General features: G+C 43.2%; 1 protein-coding gene and 1 non-coding gene across 2 annotated transcripts in view; both read right to left on the bottom strand.

Moving 5' to 3' along the window:
• DNAH9 (dynein axonemal heavy chain 9) overlaps positions 1-18632 on the bottom strand; it is a 127364-nt gene that overhangs the window by 2438 nt on the left and 106294 nt on the right. The window lies entirely within an intron of this gene.
• LOC133382599 (5S ribosomal RNA) lies at positions 14117-14235 on the bottom strand. Its single transcript, XR_009761996.1, has one exon. It is a non-coding gene; the product is annotated as a 5S ribosomal RNA (ribosomal RNA).

The following is an 18632-nucleotide window of genomic DNA, read 5'->3' on the forward strand; positions in this document are numbered from 1 at the left end:
GCAACAAGAATTAAGAAAACATAAAAGTTAAAGATCAGGAGGCTCTTCAGGTGCCCTGCTGAAACTTTGCTACAAAGCTGCCCACCACGGAGGAGTCACTCAGCAAGGTGGTCCTGCCTCCTGAGTAGTGGGAGAGGACATCCCAGAGGACAATGGCTGCCCTCTTGCCCTTCCTCAGAGAAGAGAAAGAAAAACAAGTGCTTACACATTGTCTGACTTAGTATCAAATGCAACCTTCTGATTGGTTTATTCACTTTGAGGTAAATCATTGGCAATCTGAGATGCATACACAAATACTAAGCAATCTTGATCCTTTTTCAATATGAACAATATGTACACTGTTATATTAAGGTAATTCTGATAATAGATAATGCCTGCACAGCTTAAGGTTTCCAAAGCAGCAAGTAAACATTAAATAATCCTTGCAACAACATCTCTTCTTGGAGTTGGTGTTGCAATAGTTCAACTTGCATTACATCCTTAATTTTTTAAAGATCTTTTTTGAGCAGGCACCTGTTTGAAAGAAACAAAGCAAATCAATTTTGCCATGAAATATCCCCCTCTATTTTTAGTCTAAGTTTTCAGTCTCTCTCAGATCATCCCATGGCATTAATTAATGTTTTTATTTGCATGTTGACCTCCCTATTGATCATAAAAAGCTTTGACTTGGATACAACCATTTTCAATGCTTGGAAATATCATTTGGTTTACTGATTGGGGGGAACATACACCAGCATGCACACACCCTCACTCGCTCTCTGCTGAGATAATTAGTGCCAAAAGAATTCTAGTGCAAAGCCTGGCACAGCAGTGCTTATTTTATTTAAAACATTTTAATGCCACCATTCATCATAAAATTTTAAGCAGTCAACAACAAAGATTATAAAACTGTTAATTAAAACCAAAACAATATCAAATATGCTGAACAATGCAAGAAGTAAAACAGCAAAGAATAGAAAGCAATAATATTATGATAAGGACATGCATGAAACATATTTTCTTAATATCACATATGTATCCTGCTCTTTGTCCTAAGAGATTGGGATAGCAGACATGGAGGTTTCCCTATTTTATCTTCACAGTAACTTTGAAAGGTAGGTTAAGCTGAGAGATTGTGACTGGCCCTAAGTCACCTAGTGAGCTTTACTACCAGGTGAGGATTTGAACTTTAGCCTACCCAGACCAAGTCCAACATTAGCTTACGAAACTACAGCGGTTCATGACCTTTGAAACCCCATCAACTAGGTTTTCTGCCAACAGACTAGACACTTATTGTGTGCGCTCACAGTAAATTATGCGTGGAAAGAGGCTCTCAAAAAAGTAAGTACAAAGTACTTTGAAAGACCCTTATGGTGACATTGCACCTTGGAAGAGGAAGAGAGCACAAGTGTGGGTTTAAAGACAGATCTGCACATTATACACAAATGTGTTTAACAGAACCCTCACAGACACTTTTTGTAGAGAAAAGCAGCTGTGGGAAGGGGTGATTTGGAATGGAAACAAAGCAGGTGGGAGGAAAGCATAACCTTTCTCCTACCTATCACTCTTCTACTTAAAATGGCAGAAAATCACTTCCACCTCCCACCTGTGGTGTTCTAGTCATGTGCTTATTCTTACAAACACAATTTCTGCTCTAAATTGCTGCCTCCTGAAGTGGACTTTTCATACAAGAAACAGCCATCTGGATTACACATAAAATGTGTATTTCTGCCATATGCTAAGGATACCATGCGGCTTTTGAGAGCTGTATTCACTGGTTAAGCACATCTGTTCCCTTGGGAGTGGTGGGGGGAGGGACGCTTCATACAGGTGTATCTTTGGAAGCACTCTGAGTATTCAGTTCAGTTTAGGTTATTACAAAGACCCAGAGTAAGCACATAAAAAGAAATTACAACAAGAGCAAGAGATATGCCATGTGACATAATAAAAAGCAAAATAAAACTCAGAGTTACAATCATTAAAAGGAAGCACGAATTATTTGGGCTGCATGTACAAATTTAGCGACTTGAATAGTGATGTCTTTATCAGAACCAGACAACAGCACAACTATCATTTCATTAGAAGAGAAATTTTTAAATTTCTGATTCATCAGAATAGGTTTGAGAAATTTGGATCGAATCTGTGTATAAAGCACGCAATCCAACATGGAGTGACAGAGGGTTTCAATCTTTTCAGAGCCACAGGGGCAGGTGCGATATTCATAGGGGATATGGCGAAATCTCCCTTCCATAATTGCAGAGTTTAGAGCATTAAATCTGGCTTTTGAAAAGGCCAGACGTAATTTGGGGAGAGTAAGAAAATAAAGATAGGGGGCAGGTTTACCAATTTCAAATGTTAAATTTAAGCATTTGGGGGAGCAGAATTTCGAAGCACTAGCAGTTGAGTTTTGCAAATCGGTATCAATAAGCCGGGAACGGATTAGTGAGGTTATCGCACTTGGAGCCTGAGTGGACAAGTAGTCCTTGGATAGACCTATTCTCAGCAATTTGGCTTCAATTTTTTAACGCTAAGAAGAGGGATGTGGATCATCCCAAAAAAAAGCTATAAGACCTTGGGGGGGGGTTAAAGATATTTTCGCCCAATAGTTGGTGGTCATAATCCACGCCCGACAGTCCAAGGAAGACAGCCCACATTCAAGTCTTAAAGCCGCTGAGGGAACACAGCGTGGCAGAGCTAGGAGGCGGCGAAGAAAACTGGAAAGCATAGATTCAACTGAGGAACTTAAATATTGAATCCAAATGGGGACACCATAAAGAAGTTGGGGGATAATCTTGTATGAAAATAATTTGATAAGTGCTGGGACAAATCGACCCCCTTTATAATAAAAAAAAACGGAGTAAGCTCTTTATGGAATATCTTGCCTTCATTATTATTATTATTATTATTATTATTATTTATTAGACTTTTATACCGCCCGACTAGCAATAGCTCTCTGGGTGGTGAACACAAGAAATACAATAAAATACGCAGTAATACAACAAAGACATATAAAAATAAAACAATCTAAAATCAATTACAACAGATTTAAAATTAAGTTAGCTTAAATGAAAATGAAAATGAAAATGCCTCGGAAAAGAGGAAGGTTTTAACTTGGCGCTGAAAGGATAACAATGTCTGCGCCAAGTGCACCTCCTCGGGGAGACTGTTCCAGAGTGCGGGGGCCACCACTGAGAAGGCCCTAGATCTTGTCATCACCCTCCGGGCCTCTCTATGAGTCGGAACCCGGAGGAGGGCATTCGTAGTAGAACGTAGTGTATGGGTCGGTTCGTATCGGGAGAGGCGTTCCGACAGGTATCTTGGTCCCACGCCATATAAGGCTTTATAGGTTAATACCAACACTTTGAATCTGGCCCGGAAGCATATTGGCAGCCAGTGCAGGCGAGCCAGAACAGGTGTTATGTGCTCGGACCGCTTGGTCCTTGTTAACAATCTGGCCACCGCATTTTGCACTAGCTGTAGCTTCCGAACTGTCTTCAAAGGCAGCCCTACGTAGAGCGTGTTGCAGTAATCCAAACGCGAGGTTACCAGAGCATGTACAACTGATGTAAGGTCCTCCTTACTCAAATAGGGACGTAGCTGGGCTACCAACCGAAGTTGGTAGAACGCATTCCGTGCCACCGAGGCTACTTGAGCCTCAAGTGAAAGGCAAGAGTCTAAGAAGACTCCCAGACTACGAACCTGCTCCTTTAGGGGGAGTGTAACCCCATCCAGGACAGGGTATATATCCACCATCCAATCAGAGAAACCATCCACCAACAGCATCTCAATCTTGTCAGGATTGAGCCTCAGTTTATTAGCTCTCATCCAGTCCATTATCGCAGCCAGGCAACGGTTCAGCACATCGACAGCCTCACCTGAAGAGGATGAAAAGGAGAAGTAGAGCTGCGTGTCATCAGCATACTGATGACAACGCACTCCAAAACTCCTGACGACCGCACCCAATGGCTTCATATAGAAGTTGAAAAGCATGGGAGACAAAACCGACCCCTGCGGGACCCCACATTGGAGAGCCCACGGTGTCGAACAATGTTCCCCAAGCACTACCTTCTGGAGACGGCCCGCCAAGTAGGAGCGGAACCACTGCCAAGCAGTACCTCCAACTCCCAACTCCGCGAGCCTCTCCAGAAGGATACCATGGTCGATGGTATCAAAAGCCACTGAGAGATCAAGGAGAATCAACAGAGTTACACTCCCTCTGTCCCTCTCCCGACATAGGTCATCAAACAGGGCGACCAAGGCCGTCTCAGTGCCAAAACCAGGCCTAAAACCCGATTGAAATGGATCTAGATAATAGGCTTCATCCAATAGCGCCTGGAGCTGGCCAGCAACCACTCGTTCCAAGATCTTGCCCAGGAATGGAACATTCGCTACCGGTCTGCAGCTGTTGAAATTTTCTGTGTCCAAGGAAGGTTTTTTCAGAAGTGGTCTCACCACTGCCTCTTTCAGACAGCCAGGGACCACTCCCTCTCGTAAAGAGGTGTTAATCACTTCCTTGGCCCAGCCAACTGTTCCATCCCTGCTAGTTTTTATTAGCCAAGAGGGGCAAGGATCCAGTACTGAAGTGGTTGCACGTACCTGTCCAAGCACCTTGTCCACGTCCTCGAGCTGAACCAACTGGAACTCATCCAATAAAACATGACAAGACTGTGCTCCGGACACCTCATTAGGATCAGCCGCTATAAATTGGGAGTCTAAGTCCCGGCGGATACATGAGATCTTACGCTGGAAGCGCTCAGCAAACTCATTACAGCAGGCCACCGATGATTCTACCGTGTCCTGAAGGCCAGAATGGAGTAGTCCTTGGACAACTCTAAAAAGCTCCGCTGGGCGGCAAAGAGATGACTTAATAGTGGCAGCAAAATGTTGTTTTTTTGCCGCCCTCACTGCTCCTACATATAGCTTGGTAAAAGCACTAACCAGCGCATGATTGCATCCGTCGGGAGTTCGTCTTCATCTCTGCTCAAGCCGCCTCCTATTTTGTTTCATTGCTCTCAGCTCTGGCGTGTACCAAGGAGCTGTATGAGCTCTACATAGGAGAGGGCGCGCAGGAGCGATCGTGTCAACAGCCCGGGTCATCTCCGCATTCCACAGATCAGCCAGGGCTTCAACAGGAGCGCCAGTCCTATCAGCCGGAAAATCCCCCAGAGCCCTTTGAAAACCTTCAGGATTCATTAGTCTCCGGGGGCGGACCAATTTAATAGGTCCCCCACCCTTGCAGAGGGGAAAGGCTACTGTAAGTCTAAACTTCAACAAGCAGTGATTTGTCCATGACAAAGGGAAAGATGTAAGATTCCCCACATCCAGATCACTATCCCCATGTCCAGTAGCAAAGATAAGGTCTAGAGTATGCCCCGACATATGTGCCGCTCTTACATGGGTGGACCACCTTAGGGAGGAATGGAAAATTATGCCTAAGTACCTATAATAAGCAACTTGTGCAATTTGATGACCATTTATTGACCAGACGGGAAGGGATTTGCTGTTGGAAAATACTAAGATTTTAGTCTTGTCAAAGTTTATGACTAGTTGATCGTCAGTACAGTAAGACATGAACACCTTTATCATTCGAGTGAGGCCAATCTTTGAAAAGGACAAGAGCACAGCGTCATCCGCATAGAGCAATAGTGGGCATCGTTCGGAGGCAAGCTAGGGAATATGGAAGTCCAGGGAAAGACATTGATCTTTCAAGTCGTTTAAATATAAATTAAAAAGAAGGGGGGCTAGGATACAACCTTGCCTCACCCCTGTAAATGTAGGAATGGGATTTGACAGACCACCATCTTTGCCACAACAAACACGGAGGGAGGTATTTTGATGTAATTTATAAATCAGAAAAAGGAGTCTCTTATCAATAGAGGTTTTTGATAATTTAAACCAGAGTTTGTCCCGTGGGATGGAATCAAATGCAGCCCTTAGATCGATAAAGGCAACATGAAGACCTGTACTATTATGTTTATTATATTTTTCAGCAAGATGCTGTAGGACTAGACAGTGGTTCAGTGTGGAACAACCCTTTCGAAACCCTGCTTGTTCTGATCCTAAGATGTTTTGATCATCAAGCCAGGACTGAAGTGTTAATTTCAAATAGGATGCGTACAATTTTCCAATAGTGGATAGGAGACTGATGGGGCGATAATTGGCAGGGTCATGTCTGTCCCCTTTTTTAAAGATGGGTATGATGATAGCTTCTTGCCAAGATGTTGGGAAGTGACCCGATTTATTAAAGTTGGAAAACAGTTTAGCTAATAAAGGGGCCCACCAGTTTGGATCACTTTGTAGAAGTTCAGCAGGGATGTTGTCTGGGCCTGGTGCTTTTCCTTTCTTAAGGGCTGCAATCAGTTCCCTGATTTCGGCTTGGTCGACAAGCGGCCAGTCCGGAAGCAGGAGAGGGTCAAGGGACAGAGAATTTATTGGGTTGATTAAATGTTTATTTTGGTATAAAGACTTAAAATAATTTCCCCAAATCTGAGGGGAGATAGAACACACGGCTAAGGGATGGGTTTTAAAGGCCTTCGTGATAATATACCAAAATCTCTCTGGATTGTTTTGTCTGGATGCATCAATAAGATTATTCCATTCCTCTTTAATTGCTTGATTTTTTTTGGAGGCAAGAGTTGTCTTATAAAGTCTCTTAGTTGAAAAATACTCGTGGGGGAGAAAGGCAAGGTGTTGTTGACAGTAATTATAGTATATAGACCTTAAGCATAGTTTTAGGGCTAAACACTCTTTGTCAAACCATTTGGGGCGATTGTGATTGCTAAAGATGTACTTTGATGCACTGGGGGATAATAGGGTACATAGTGTAGAGGATAAAGATTCATATGTGAAAAGGATCTCATCTGGAGAGTTCGAGTTCATCAGCAAGGAACGCAAGGCTACAGTACTCGCAGAGAGCAGAAATTTTTCTATACATGAAGCTAAAGGAAGTGACCAGACAGGTCTTTTGTGATGGGAAGAGAAATTATCTGAAAATTTATATTTATGCACTGGGCAAATTCCTCCTGGGATAGTACATGAGAGATTTAAAGGAAGGTGATCACTATTTAATTTTGTTCCAATAAAGAATTCATCAATCATATTTAGAGAGTTTTGTGAAATTAAAACATAATCGACTGTACTACAACCATGATTAGAAATATAAGTGTACTCTGCCCAATCATCAATATTCTTAAGACCATTTAAAATGGTCATATGATGTGTGGCTACGAAGCGGGCTAGATTAATTCCCCCATAATTAATCATCGAATCTTTCGAGTTCCTTTCATAGGGAAAGGCTGAGAAATCACATTCTTCACCTCGCCAAAGTTTTGAGGAGAGAAGTTCATTATTGTTAGAGCCAATTCTTGCGTTGAGATCACCCATAATTATCATTTTCGCATTGGGATAGGAGATCTCAAAATTTGAGATATACTGGTCAAATAGTTCCCAGATGTGATCTATAGAAGCCTGATCTTTGGCCGGAGGAATGTACACATTAACAAGTATGATAGAGAAGGCAACTGTTACCAAGAGTAAAGAGAGCACAAAAGGGGCAAGAGATTGTAAAGGGTATATTTTGATGTTGAGGGAGGATGAAATTAGGGTCAGTAGGCCCCCTTTTGCTCTGCCACTCGAAGAGGGCGTAGTGGGGAGGTTAAAGGGGGAGAAACCATTTAAATCAGGTGTGTGAGTAACCCAAGTCTCCAGCAAAACAATAATATCAAAATTGGAGAGATATGTAGACCATTCTGGGTCTACTACTTTTGAGCTCCAACCAGCAATATTCCAAGAAATTAAACGTAAGCGGTTTGTTGCCTTATAGGACCGCTCAGAGTCAGCTAGAGGAGCATCATTGGGAGGTGGACAAGGTTGTCAATTAAGTTCAGCAATTAAATTTAGTGAACCATTGACATCATTGTAAATTGCTCCATTTTTGGTATAGCATTTATGTTTTGGGAAAGAATCTGTTTGGGGAGGAGGAGAAATCCTTTGGTTAGTAGCAGCATAAACTTGTTCCAAGGGCAGTTGAGAATTAGGGCTGTGCCGTCCTTCAGGATAGTGAGAAGTTTTAGGTTTGAAGTCCATAGTATTCTGACCTTTGTTGTGTTGAAGTAGTTGCTCAGGAGCCGTATTTGGCGCAAAATTGACTGAAGGAGAGTTAGATAATGAAGACATCTGAAGACGAGAAATCAATCGTCAAAATCTGTTTATGAGGGATAGTCTTTCCGTTTCAGACAAAGTAAGGTATAATTCAGCCAATTGACTTTCTTCAAGGTCCAATTCCTGGAAAGACGTCTCGTGGAGTTGTGCAGGGGTCGTTTGCTCCTGGAAGCTAATGGACCATGCCAGGAAATCATTTGTGGACGAAAGGTTGCTTAGGTTAGCTTCTAACACATGAGAGCTATTGGAACTAGATTGAGAAAACAAATCCATTAGAGGAGCTGGAGATGAAATGTTGATATAGTATCTCTGAACTGAAAGGCCAAATTTAGACAAAGAGTTCCTTATTCGGAAAATTTGGTTGGTCATAGCCCGCAAGTGGCATGTAATGATCAATCTCCATTCGTGGAAGGATTGGGCTAAGATTTTCATAGATCTTATGAAATTCATTTGTCTAGGGGCCGCCATAGATTTACTAAAGCAAGTGTCCAGAAAATCAATACTAGGTAACAACAATCTGGTGGCACTGGAATTGCCTTTATAGAAGATCACCAGCTTGTCCGGTTGTAATAATAATTTCCAAGGAATTGCAGGAGTTCGAGAACAGTGGTGGGGAGACGGACGCTTCATACAGGTGTATCTTTGGAAGCACTCTGAGTATTCAGCTGGTGCACAACTCAACCTGCCTACTTACATTCCTCTGTCCACTTCTTAGGGGCATTGCATACGTCACAGGGTAGCAAACTCATGCCAGTGATTATTCACTCTGCAGTGAACCAAGCATAGCTCAGCTCACAGATGCATATAATATGTACTTGTGTAAACCCGTGTTTGTGGTGGACATACATTGCAGCATAGTTTATATGTACACTTCAAACACGTGAAACAAGCTTTAGGCTGGCAGGATTCTGGCATATTTAGCATGACAGTTTAGGCTCTTCAATGCTTTCACTCGAGTAGCATTTACCTGTATTATTTATGTGTTTGGCAAAGCTGGAAGTGGGCTCATCCACCAGGAAGATTCCTCCCATTATAATGCAATTGCTATAACCCTCAATGTTATTGGAAGTGTGGCAAGTGCAACTTCTGTTTGTTCTCTTTGCATACTTGAGGGGAGGTAGAGAGAGGGTCCTCCTGCTGGCTAGGTTTGCCTATCTTTACCTGTAAGCTTCTCTACCTATCTCCCTTCCATGTAAACTGATACTCTCAGGGAAGCTGACCTCGCTTATGACCCTCCTTTCTGTTTACCTTTCTTCTCCAACTGTCCGAGGAGACAGAAGACATCTTTTGTCTTTGCTCTCTCTCTTGAAGCATGAGGGCAATGACCCACCTTGGGCATTGCACCTCCAACTTAGACAGATAGCTAGAACTAGAGTACTTTCTTATCTACTATATATTTCTATAAATAAAGTAGTTTTTCTTATTTTTACAAAGGCTTATGTCTCACAGATTTAAACGCAGGGTGCAAGCCTCCTTCTTCGGGTAAATACACACTCACAGGCACCTACAGCTCAGAGCCCTGAAACAAAGGAGGCTGTCAATGACAAACTGAATCCCCCCTCGTCATTCACAGCAGAGGAAGAAGGCAGGCATGGGGAACCTGCACTGGTTGCCAATATGCTTCCGGGCCAGATTCAAAGTGTTGGTATTAACCATAAAGCCTTATACGGCGCAGGACCACGATACCTGTCGGAACGCCTCCCCTGATATGAACCGACCCGTACACTACGGTTTACTACGAAGGCCCTCCTCCGGGTTCCGACTTATACGGAGGCCCGGAGGGTGGTGACAAGATCTAGGGCCTTCTCAGTGGTGGCCCCCAAATTGTGGAATAATAATAATAATAATAAATTTTAATTTATAAGCCGCCTATCTGGCCAATGGCCACTCTAGGCGGCAAACAATAAAACACGATAAAATACAATAATAAATATAGTCAGTACAGTACAATACAAAGTTTACAGTATGATAGATTTATCAACATTTTAGTTCAAGGCTGATTCACCTTAGAGGTCTCAAAGGTTGCAAAGGTCTGATTAAACAGCCAAGTCTTCAGGCCCCAGCGAAATATATCCAGGAAAGGGGCATGACGAAGATCTATTGGGAGGGAGTTCCAGAGCGAGGGGGCCGCCACAGAGAAAGCTCTCTCTCGAGTCCTCAGCAACCTAGCCACTTTAGTTGGTGGAACTGAGAGAAGGCCCTGCGTGGCAGATCTTGTAGGGCGGCTCAATTTGTGACGGTGGAGGCGCTCCATCAGATATGCTGGGCCGACACCATACAGGTCTTTAAAGGTTAATACCAACACCTTGAATTGAGCCCAGAAAGCAACTGGAAGCCAGTGTAGATTGTAGAGCACTGGAGTAATATAATCATAACGGCGGCTATTCATAAGTAAACGAGCCGCCGTATTTTGTACCAGCTGTAATTTCCGGACTGTTTTCAAGGGTAACATAGAGCGCATTGCAGTAATCTAAACGAGAGGTGACCAGAGCGTGTACTACGAGTGGGAGCTGATGTACAGGAAGGTAGGGTTGCAGCCTTCATATGAGACGCAATTGACCCCAAGCTGCTTGGCACACAATGAAACCTGGGCCTCCATAGTCAGCCCGGAGTCAAGGATTACCCCAAGACTGCGGACCTGGTCTTTCAGGGGCAATCTTACCCCATTAAATATCAGGTCGATGTTTCCCAACCTTCCCTTGTCTCCCACGAGCAGTACTTCAGTTTTATCAGGATTCAGCTTTAGCCTGTTTCTTCCCATCCATCCACTCACAGATTCCAGGCACTTGGACATGGTTTCCACAGCCGACTCTAGTGAGGACTTAAATGAGAGGTAGAGCTGAGTGTCATCCGCATATTGGTGGCACTGCAGCCCAAACCTCCTGATGATGGCTCCCAGCGGCTTTACATAAATGTTAAATAGCATGGGAGAGAGGATAGAGCCCTGTGGCACACCACAATTGAGAGGCCAAGGGTCTGAAACCACCTCTCCCAATGCCACCTGCTGTTGTCTATCGGAGAGAAAGGAACGGAACCAGTTTAATACTGTGCCTCCTATTCCTAATCCCTCCAGACGGTCCAGCAAGATACCATGGTCGACGGTATCAAAAGCCGCTGAGAGATCCAGGAGGACAAGAAAGGTGAATTCTCCCCTATCTAATGCCCTCCTCATATCATCCACTAGAGCGACCAAGGCTGTTTCAGTTCCGTGTCCAGTCCTGAAACCCGATTGGTATGGATCTAAATAATCCGTTTCATCCAAATGCGCTGACAGCTGATTGGCCACCACTCGTTCAATGACCTTGCCCAGGAATGGTAGATTTGAATAGTCTCCCCGAGGAGGTGCGCTTGGCGCCGACATTGTTATCCTTTCGGCGCCAAGTTAAAACCTTCCTCTTCTCTGAGGCATTTTAATTTAAGTTACTTAGTTTTAAATGCGTTGTAACTGTTCTTAGATTGTTTTATTTTTATATGCTTTGTTGTATTATATTGTGTGATTTTATTGTATTTCTGTTGTTCACCGCCCAGAGAGCTATTGCTAGTCGGGCGGTATAAAAATCGAATAAATAAATACAAATAAATAAACCTGTGGCGCTCCAGACGTCGCTGCACTCCTGAGCTCCCATCATCCCTGACCATTGGCCGAGCTGGCTGGGGCGGGTGGGAGCTGGTGTGCAGCATGATCTGGAGATCCACAGGTTCCTCATCCCTGGGATACAGCTTTCTCTTCAATAAGGGGGGCTAGATTCTCCACACACATAATTCGTCTGCCTTTAACAAAATTAATACTAGCAGGGAATTCAGGACCTTATAAAATCTGTTAGGTTTTCTTCTGTCAAGTGGGAGGTTGTTATAGATTTTTTCATAAAAGTAAGCCACCCACATAATAATATGGACACATACATAAAGATAGGATATTCATCTCAGAACAGGGCAGATGGGAAACTGCCTTTGGCTGCAGCCATTACCTTAAAGTGAAATTTCTTTTTCTAAATTGGAATAGCTCCCTAAAGCGATTACCCTAAATGTCAGAGCTCATGGTTCTTACCAAAGGATTAATTTCTAGTGGATATGCAGCCCAGAAAGACTGAATGTGTATAGAAGAGTTAATAATTCTTCAGACTGTCATCTGCATTTGTCCCCCCAATGATACGCACACAGCTAACAGAGCTATTGAATGCAGAATCAATGGGTCCATTTCAACACAGAAACATCCCTGCCCCTCCCACTAACCTCTATTTAAAAAGATAGGTTCAGGCATAGAGATGGAATATCATTATTACTGCTTAGCATTTTGCAGCAGAGAAAGAAATGCTTTTAAAGAATGTATTAAGAAATACCTATTGAAACTCTCATTTGAAATGCCAGCTAAGCCCCCATATTATGCTACCACAACGTCAGGGCAGGGGAATAGGATACTTATGAGTACCTGATTTTTTTTTTATTTTCTGATCCATTTGATTACATTTTGTTTATTAGAATGTCTCACACATTGCAATGCAGTATGTGTTAACTTGCACTGCTTGCTGTGAAGAGGTGTTTTTCTTTTTTTAAAAAAAATGCAGAAATAAGGAATTCTGAAAAGTACTGGTGGTATACATACACACATTGAATAACTTGTGTAACCAACAACTCAAGCAACATCCTCATCCTTTCTTGGAAGAAGACTGTTTATATTAAATATCCATCCCCATCTCAAACACACACATACAGTTTAATAGCACACGTGCAAGGTATGAAAACAAGCAAAGGACCCAGTATATTGACCAACAGAATATGTTGGTTCTCTCTCATTGTGTCTACTTTTCTTTGGCTCAGAGCTTCTGTATTCCAAACCTGAATGACTGATGAGAGTGAGACCAAAAGGGGACAAGGTAGAACCAGGCAATGAAAGTGGAAGATGATATGGCAAGCCCAGGCCTCAAAAGTAATTTAGTAATGGGGATGCACTAATGTCTCCCTGACCAAAATGCCCAGGGTGATCTTGAGATGGAGAATGAAATCAAGGAGCTATGCAAAGGAGGAAATGTTGCAGTAATAGGTGATTTCAGTTTGCCTGCACAGACAGGATAATTGTGCATCCCTATCATGGCAAAGAGTTAAATTTCTAGATAAAATATCAACAAATATCATAATGCCTTTACACAAATCTATAGTGCAACTAGACTTGGAATACCGTGTACAGTTCTGGACACCGTATCTCAAAAAGGATATTGTAAAGTTGGAAAAGGTTCAGAAAAGGGCAACCAGAATTATCAAGGGGATGGAGCAACTCCCCCATGAGGAAATATTACAACATGTGGGGCTTTTTAGCTAAAAAAAAAAGGAAATAAGAGGGAATGTGATAGAAGTGTATAGAAAATGATGCATAGTGTGAAGAAGGTGGGAAGGCAGAAGTTCCAATGAAGCTGAATGTTCAAGACAGTCAAAACGAAGAACCTCTTCACACTACAAACAGTTAAACTATGGAATTCCCTACGGCAATATGTAGGGATGGCCACTAACTTAGATGTCTTTAAAAGAAGATCAAACAAATTCATGGAGGATAATGGCTACTAGCCATACTAGGGACAGTATGCCTCTGAATATCAGTTGGCAAGTATCATGAGCAGGAGAGAGCTATTGCAATTGTGAGAACAGGATGGTGGGTTAGATGAGATTTTGGTCTGATCCAGGAGGGCTCTTCTTCTGCTGTTCCTTATGTTGCAATTTTTATAAGAGCACAAGGGGATACTTGCTGCTGCCTTTAATAAGGTCACGTCCTGGTAGATCAGATAAATTGCTGCTTGCTTTTTGTCCCAATGGGATTAAATGTCAGTGTTACTTTGTCATTAGCAATACTGTCATTAATTTTTGTTGTTATATGCCTTCAAGTCGATTATGACATATGGAGACTCTATGAATCTTTTTTTATATATATTCATTGGGTTTTCATGGTAAGAGGTATTCAGAAGTGGTTTACCACTGCCTTCCTCTAAGCCTACAGCACCTGGTATTCCCAGGCGGTCTCCCATCCAAGTACTAACCAGGCCTGACCCTGCTTAGCTTCAAAGATCAGATGAGATCGGGCGTGTTCAGGGTAGTATGATCATAGGAACTGTTATTAATACTAAACCTTTAATGCTTGACGAATAGACTTGTTTGTCATACTTACACTTTATATTTTATATCGACCTGTCCTTTGTTTGGTATGTATGATCATTGGTTGACCTAAGTGTTTGTCAAACAACTGTAAAAAGTCCAAACATCCAACTATTTCCTTCATCATGTACTTCCTGGTTTGGCACATGGAGCCCAATATCCACATTTCTATCTATTCAACTATCCGCACCATTTTTTAAAAAAATGCTTGTTTTTCTCTCGTTGCATAGCCTTAACTCCTTCTGAATCCCACAAGTGTGAAGCCCACCACCACTCTTTAAGATTTGCTTGTCCCCAAAGAAGGAGGGGCATAAAGACAAGATAAACACACACAAAAAACAGTAGAGAAACAACAGCAGGGGTGTAGTCATCCAGATCCCAGGGGGTCTTAGACCCCTTGCTTTTTTGAGAGCCAGGTCCCAGCAGGATCCCAATATCTCCAACGTCCTACAAGCCAATCAGCATGACAGGGGAGTGTGTTAGCCACTGAGAAGAGTCCCAATAAGTGGTAATTGCAAGCAAGCCTTTATTAGTTCCTACTTCAAAAAAGTCAAGACAAGTTGCAGAGAGTGAGAATTCTGTAACTGCAGCAGAGAGTGAATCCTGAGGATAGCAACCCATCTATATCATCAAGCAGTTTGATAGCAGCAGGATATAAATGGGTGGACCAGCCTTTCCCAACCGGTGTGCCTCCAGATGTTGTTGGACCACAACTCCCATCAGCCTCAGCCAGCATTGCCAATGGTCAGGAAAGATGGGAGTTGTGGTCCAACAACATCTGGAGGCACATTGGTTGGGAAAGGCTGGGGTAGACACTGAACTCAGTAATTCAAGCAATTATCTCTGACAGTGAGAAAGGACAGTCAAATGGTGACAATGATAGATAAGCAATAAGCAGCATTCAAGCCCGGCCAGATAATTCTATAATTTTATAAGGTTGTATAATCATAGAAGGGGGTTTGGATGTGACTATCATGAAGGGACCCTCCACTTCTGAAGTTGCCACTACACTACTGAACAAGAGGCAAAATAAAATGTGAAAAATGTCAACACAAAGATGCAAACACTCAATCCACTGGGATCCCAAAGTGTGGCAGACACAAAAGGCTTGTAAGAGTGATCCAGAGAGTCAAGGATATGGGGATGATGTAAAAATCTGCAGATGACAGCAAAGGGCCTATACTTTGCTGTTACTGAAATTAATAAGAGGAAGCTAATAGAGAGTATTTATTTGCATCCCAAATAGCATTAAAAAGGACGCTTTATTTATTAATGCTTAGTGGAGAGAAGAGCCTGGTTGGGAGTCCAGAGTCTGTGAGTTCAAATTCCCGCTTGTGTCTCCTGGGTGTCAAGGGCCAGCTAAAGATCACCCCCACAATGAGTGGCTCAGGGGTTACATACCCTGCCACCTGTGCAGCCGTGGGCAAGCTGCATAGTCCCAAGCAGCCCAGTTGCCCCCCAGCTGGCAGTTGCGGACCAGGAAGGGGCTGGCTTGTGCAGCTGTGGCAAGCTGAGCAGGCTCTAATCAGCTGGGGAAGACTAGCCTCAGAGGGAGGCAATGGTAAACCCCCTCTGAATACTGCTTACCATGAAAACCCTATTCATAGGGTAGCCATAAGTCAGGATCGACTTGAAGGCAGTCCATTTCCATAAAGGGACCATAGACCTTTGAAGGCATGTACCATGGTCCGGTTGCTTGCAATCTGCACTGCAGCCTGTGCTGATCTACTAGCTACAGGTCAAATACAAGATCCCTCAGGTAGGCTTTTACCAAAGTGAAAATCTGTACATGACAGAAAGCTGCTTTTTGACATAGCTAAGCAGAAGCATTATCAAGGAGTGTGTTTTTGGATGCAGCCCTATTTGTGAAAAATGCTACTGTTAGAAACCCGTATATTGCAATAAAGACCATAGCAGCCTCAAGAGTTCCTGGGACTCTGAGCCCAAGGAAAGCTGCCAAATAAGACAAATCTCCTGAGTGTCTTATGTGAAATCCACTTTCCCAGTTTAATCTCTTTTTTACAAACTGGCTGGTTCTTTTGTAATGTAATTTTAGAAGGTGGAACCAAATTCTAAGTAAACTTCTGATTGGCTACTTAGCCATTTACATCACACATGGAGCTTCTTTCATCATTGGTTCACACTACACTCTGTCAAAGGAAGGAGGTCAGCTTTTACTACATTCCCATAAAATGCAAGGCACCTCCTCAGTTTCTTTGCTTCAGGTGACCAAAGATGCTCTGTAAGGAATTACACTCTCTCTGTACATCTTTTCTACAAGGAACTCAACTCTGCATATACTCTGAAACCCAAGATTCTAGTCAATTAGGTAAAATTTTACTAGTCAAGCCAGGCTGGCTTTTTTATTTTTAATGTGAATGTGTGTAAGATTTGTTGCCTTCCCTCCCTCCCCCCTTTCCCTAAATAAACTTTTTAACATATTACTTCCTTGGTTTAAAGAGGCATTTCTCTATAATTTCTTACTGAAGTCTTCCCTCACATGCTAAGTCGTGCTTATTAAGCTACCCCTTGTGTTCTAAGGGCATTTTACAATGTTTGTAAATGAAGTCCTTAGGGCTTCGGCAAAATAAAGCTCCTCACTGTCTCATACGTCTAGAGCAGCCTTTCCCAACTAGTGGGCCACCAGATGTTATTGGACCACAACTCCCATCAGCCTCAGCCAGCATTGCCAATGGTCAGGAAAGATGGGAATTGTGGTCCAACAACATCTGGTGGCCCACTAGTTGGGAAAGGCTGGTCTACAGCTAGGCTTAAGGAAAAGGGTCCTTGCCAGTAAGGTTTGAAACCCTCTTCCCACACAGCTAGACATTGTAGGGTCTGTCAGAAAGTTCAGTCTGACTTGTGGCAGCCTAGAGTAGCTATTTGGAGCGAACCCTAACAAAAAAGGGGAGAATCTGCCAGTAGGAAATGCCCTCCCTCCCCATGAAAGGGAAAGACACCCTCATACTCACAGCTAACAAAAAACAAGGCATTCTGAAGAAAGCATCCTGAGGGAGACTGGTGGTCTCCCTGACGTCTTGTACTCTACTAAGCCTCACTGTTTTCTTTATAGATACCTCCTTTCCATAGTAGGGTAGGAGAAGCAGTAATGAAGGTTCCCACCTAACATGATCAGGTCTGCTCCTGTCAGACATCATGCTCTATTTGTAGAAAAATGGAGGGAGATGAGAGCCACACCCAGCGCCAATCACTCTAGTCCCATTTCACCCACACACTATATGCTGACGCCTCCTTGAAACCCCCACAGGTTCTCTGGCCTGTCAGCTTCAGCCTCAGCTCATACTCTGCAGAGGGTTCATGGAGGGTCAGTAAACCCACCAATGAGATGGCTCTGACCTCTGGTGCTCTGACAGCCAAGTGTAGGGAATCCAAGAAAGCCACCGATTTGGATGCATCAGTTACGGGACATGAGCCAAGAAGCCTCTTAGCTCCAAGGATGACAGCACCAGCTGCAACTTTTGGCAGGGTCTTTAAAAATAGGACTGTATGTGCAAAAAAAAAAAAAAGTGGGTGGGAAAGAAATCCCAATTCTGCACAAATTGTAACACAAATCATGCACCACAGAAACGCAAATTCTGATATCAAACTATTCAAACTATTTTTGCTTATTTTGCTTCAAAGGGAGCTGTTTTTAAAGAATTTAGAATGTGCTGTCAATGATGGGATGGAGTGGGGGGAGGGGAAACAGTGAGAATGTATCAGAGCTGAGCCAAAACAGTCCTTTGAATTTCATTGCTGTTAGTATCTTAAAGCACCTCCATTTTTCACTGTGCTTTCAACTGCCTCCTCCAAACTGGACACTAGAACCAAGTGTGCAAAAGCCCCAAATATCTCATTTTAAACTATATACTCCCTGAATTAGCCCACAACATACATCAGCTGTGGGGAACCTTTGGCCCGCCAGCTGTTGCTGAATTACAACTCCAACCATCCCTAGCTATTGGCTATGTTTGCTGGGGCTGATTGGAACTGGCTCAGCCACATCTGGAGAGCCAAAGGTCCCCCCCTGCCCATGTGATGCAGCTTAGGGAAGCTCCCGAACCTCAGGAACAATGAGTTGTCCTCCTGTCTCTGATCTTGCCAGATCAAGCTCAGAGAAGCTCCTTGGCCTAACTGAGCTAAAGTGGAGGCAGAATCCCATTATATACTGTCTGTATGTCCTCACTGAAGCCCATGTGACTGGTAACAATGCCATCTCCAGTCCTCCTGCCTACAGTCACGTGCACAGCACCTCTGCTACCAAGGCATGCGAGAATCCCTGAGCCATGCCCTGCAAGCTAGCTTAAGGACTGCAGAGTTCCCTGGAGCCTTAATATCCAGTGTTTGCTGAC

The sequence above is a fragment of the Rhineura floridana genome, chromosome 3, assembly GCF_030035675.1.
Source record: "Rhineura floridana isolate rRhiFlo1 chromosome 3, rRhiFlo1.hap2, whole genome shotgun sequence".
NCBI classification, from domain to species: Eukaryota; Metazoa; Chordata; class Lepidosauria; order Squamata; family Rhineuridae; genus Rhineura; species Rhineura floridana.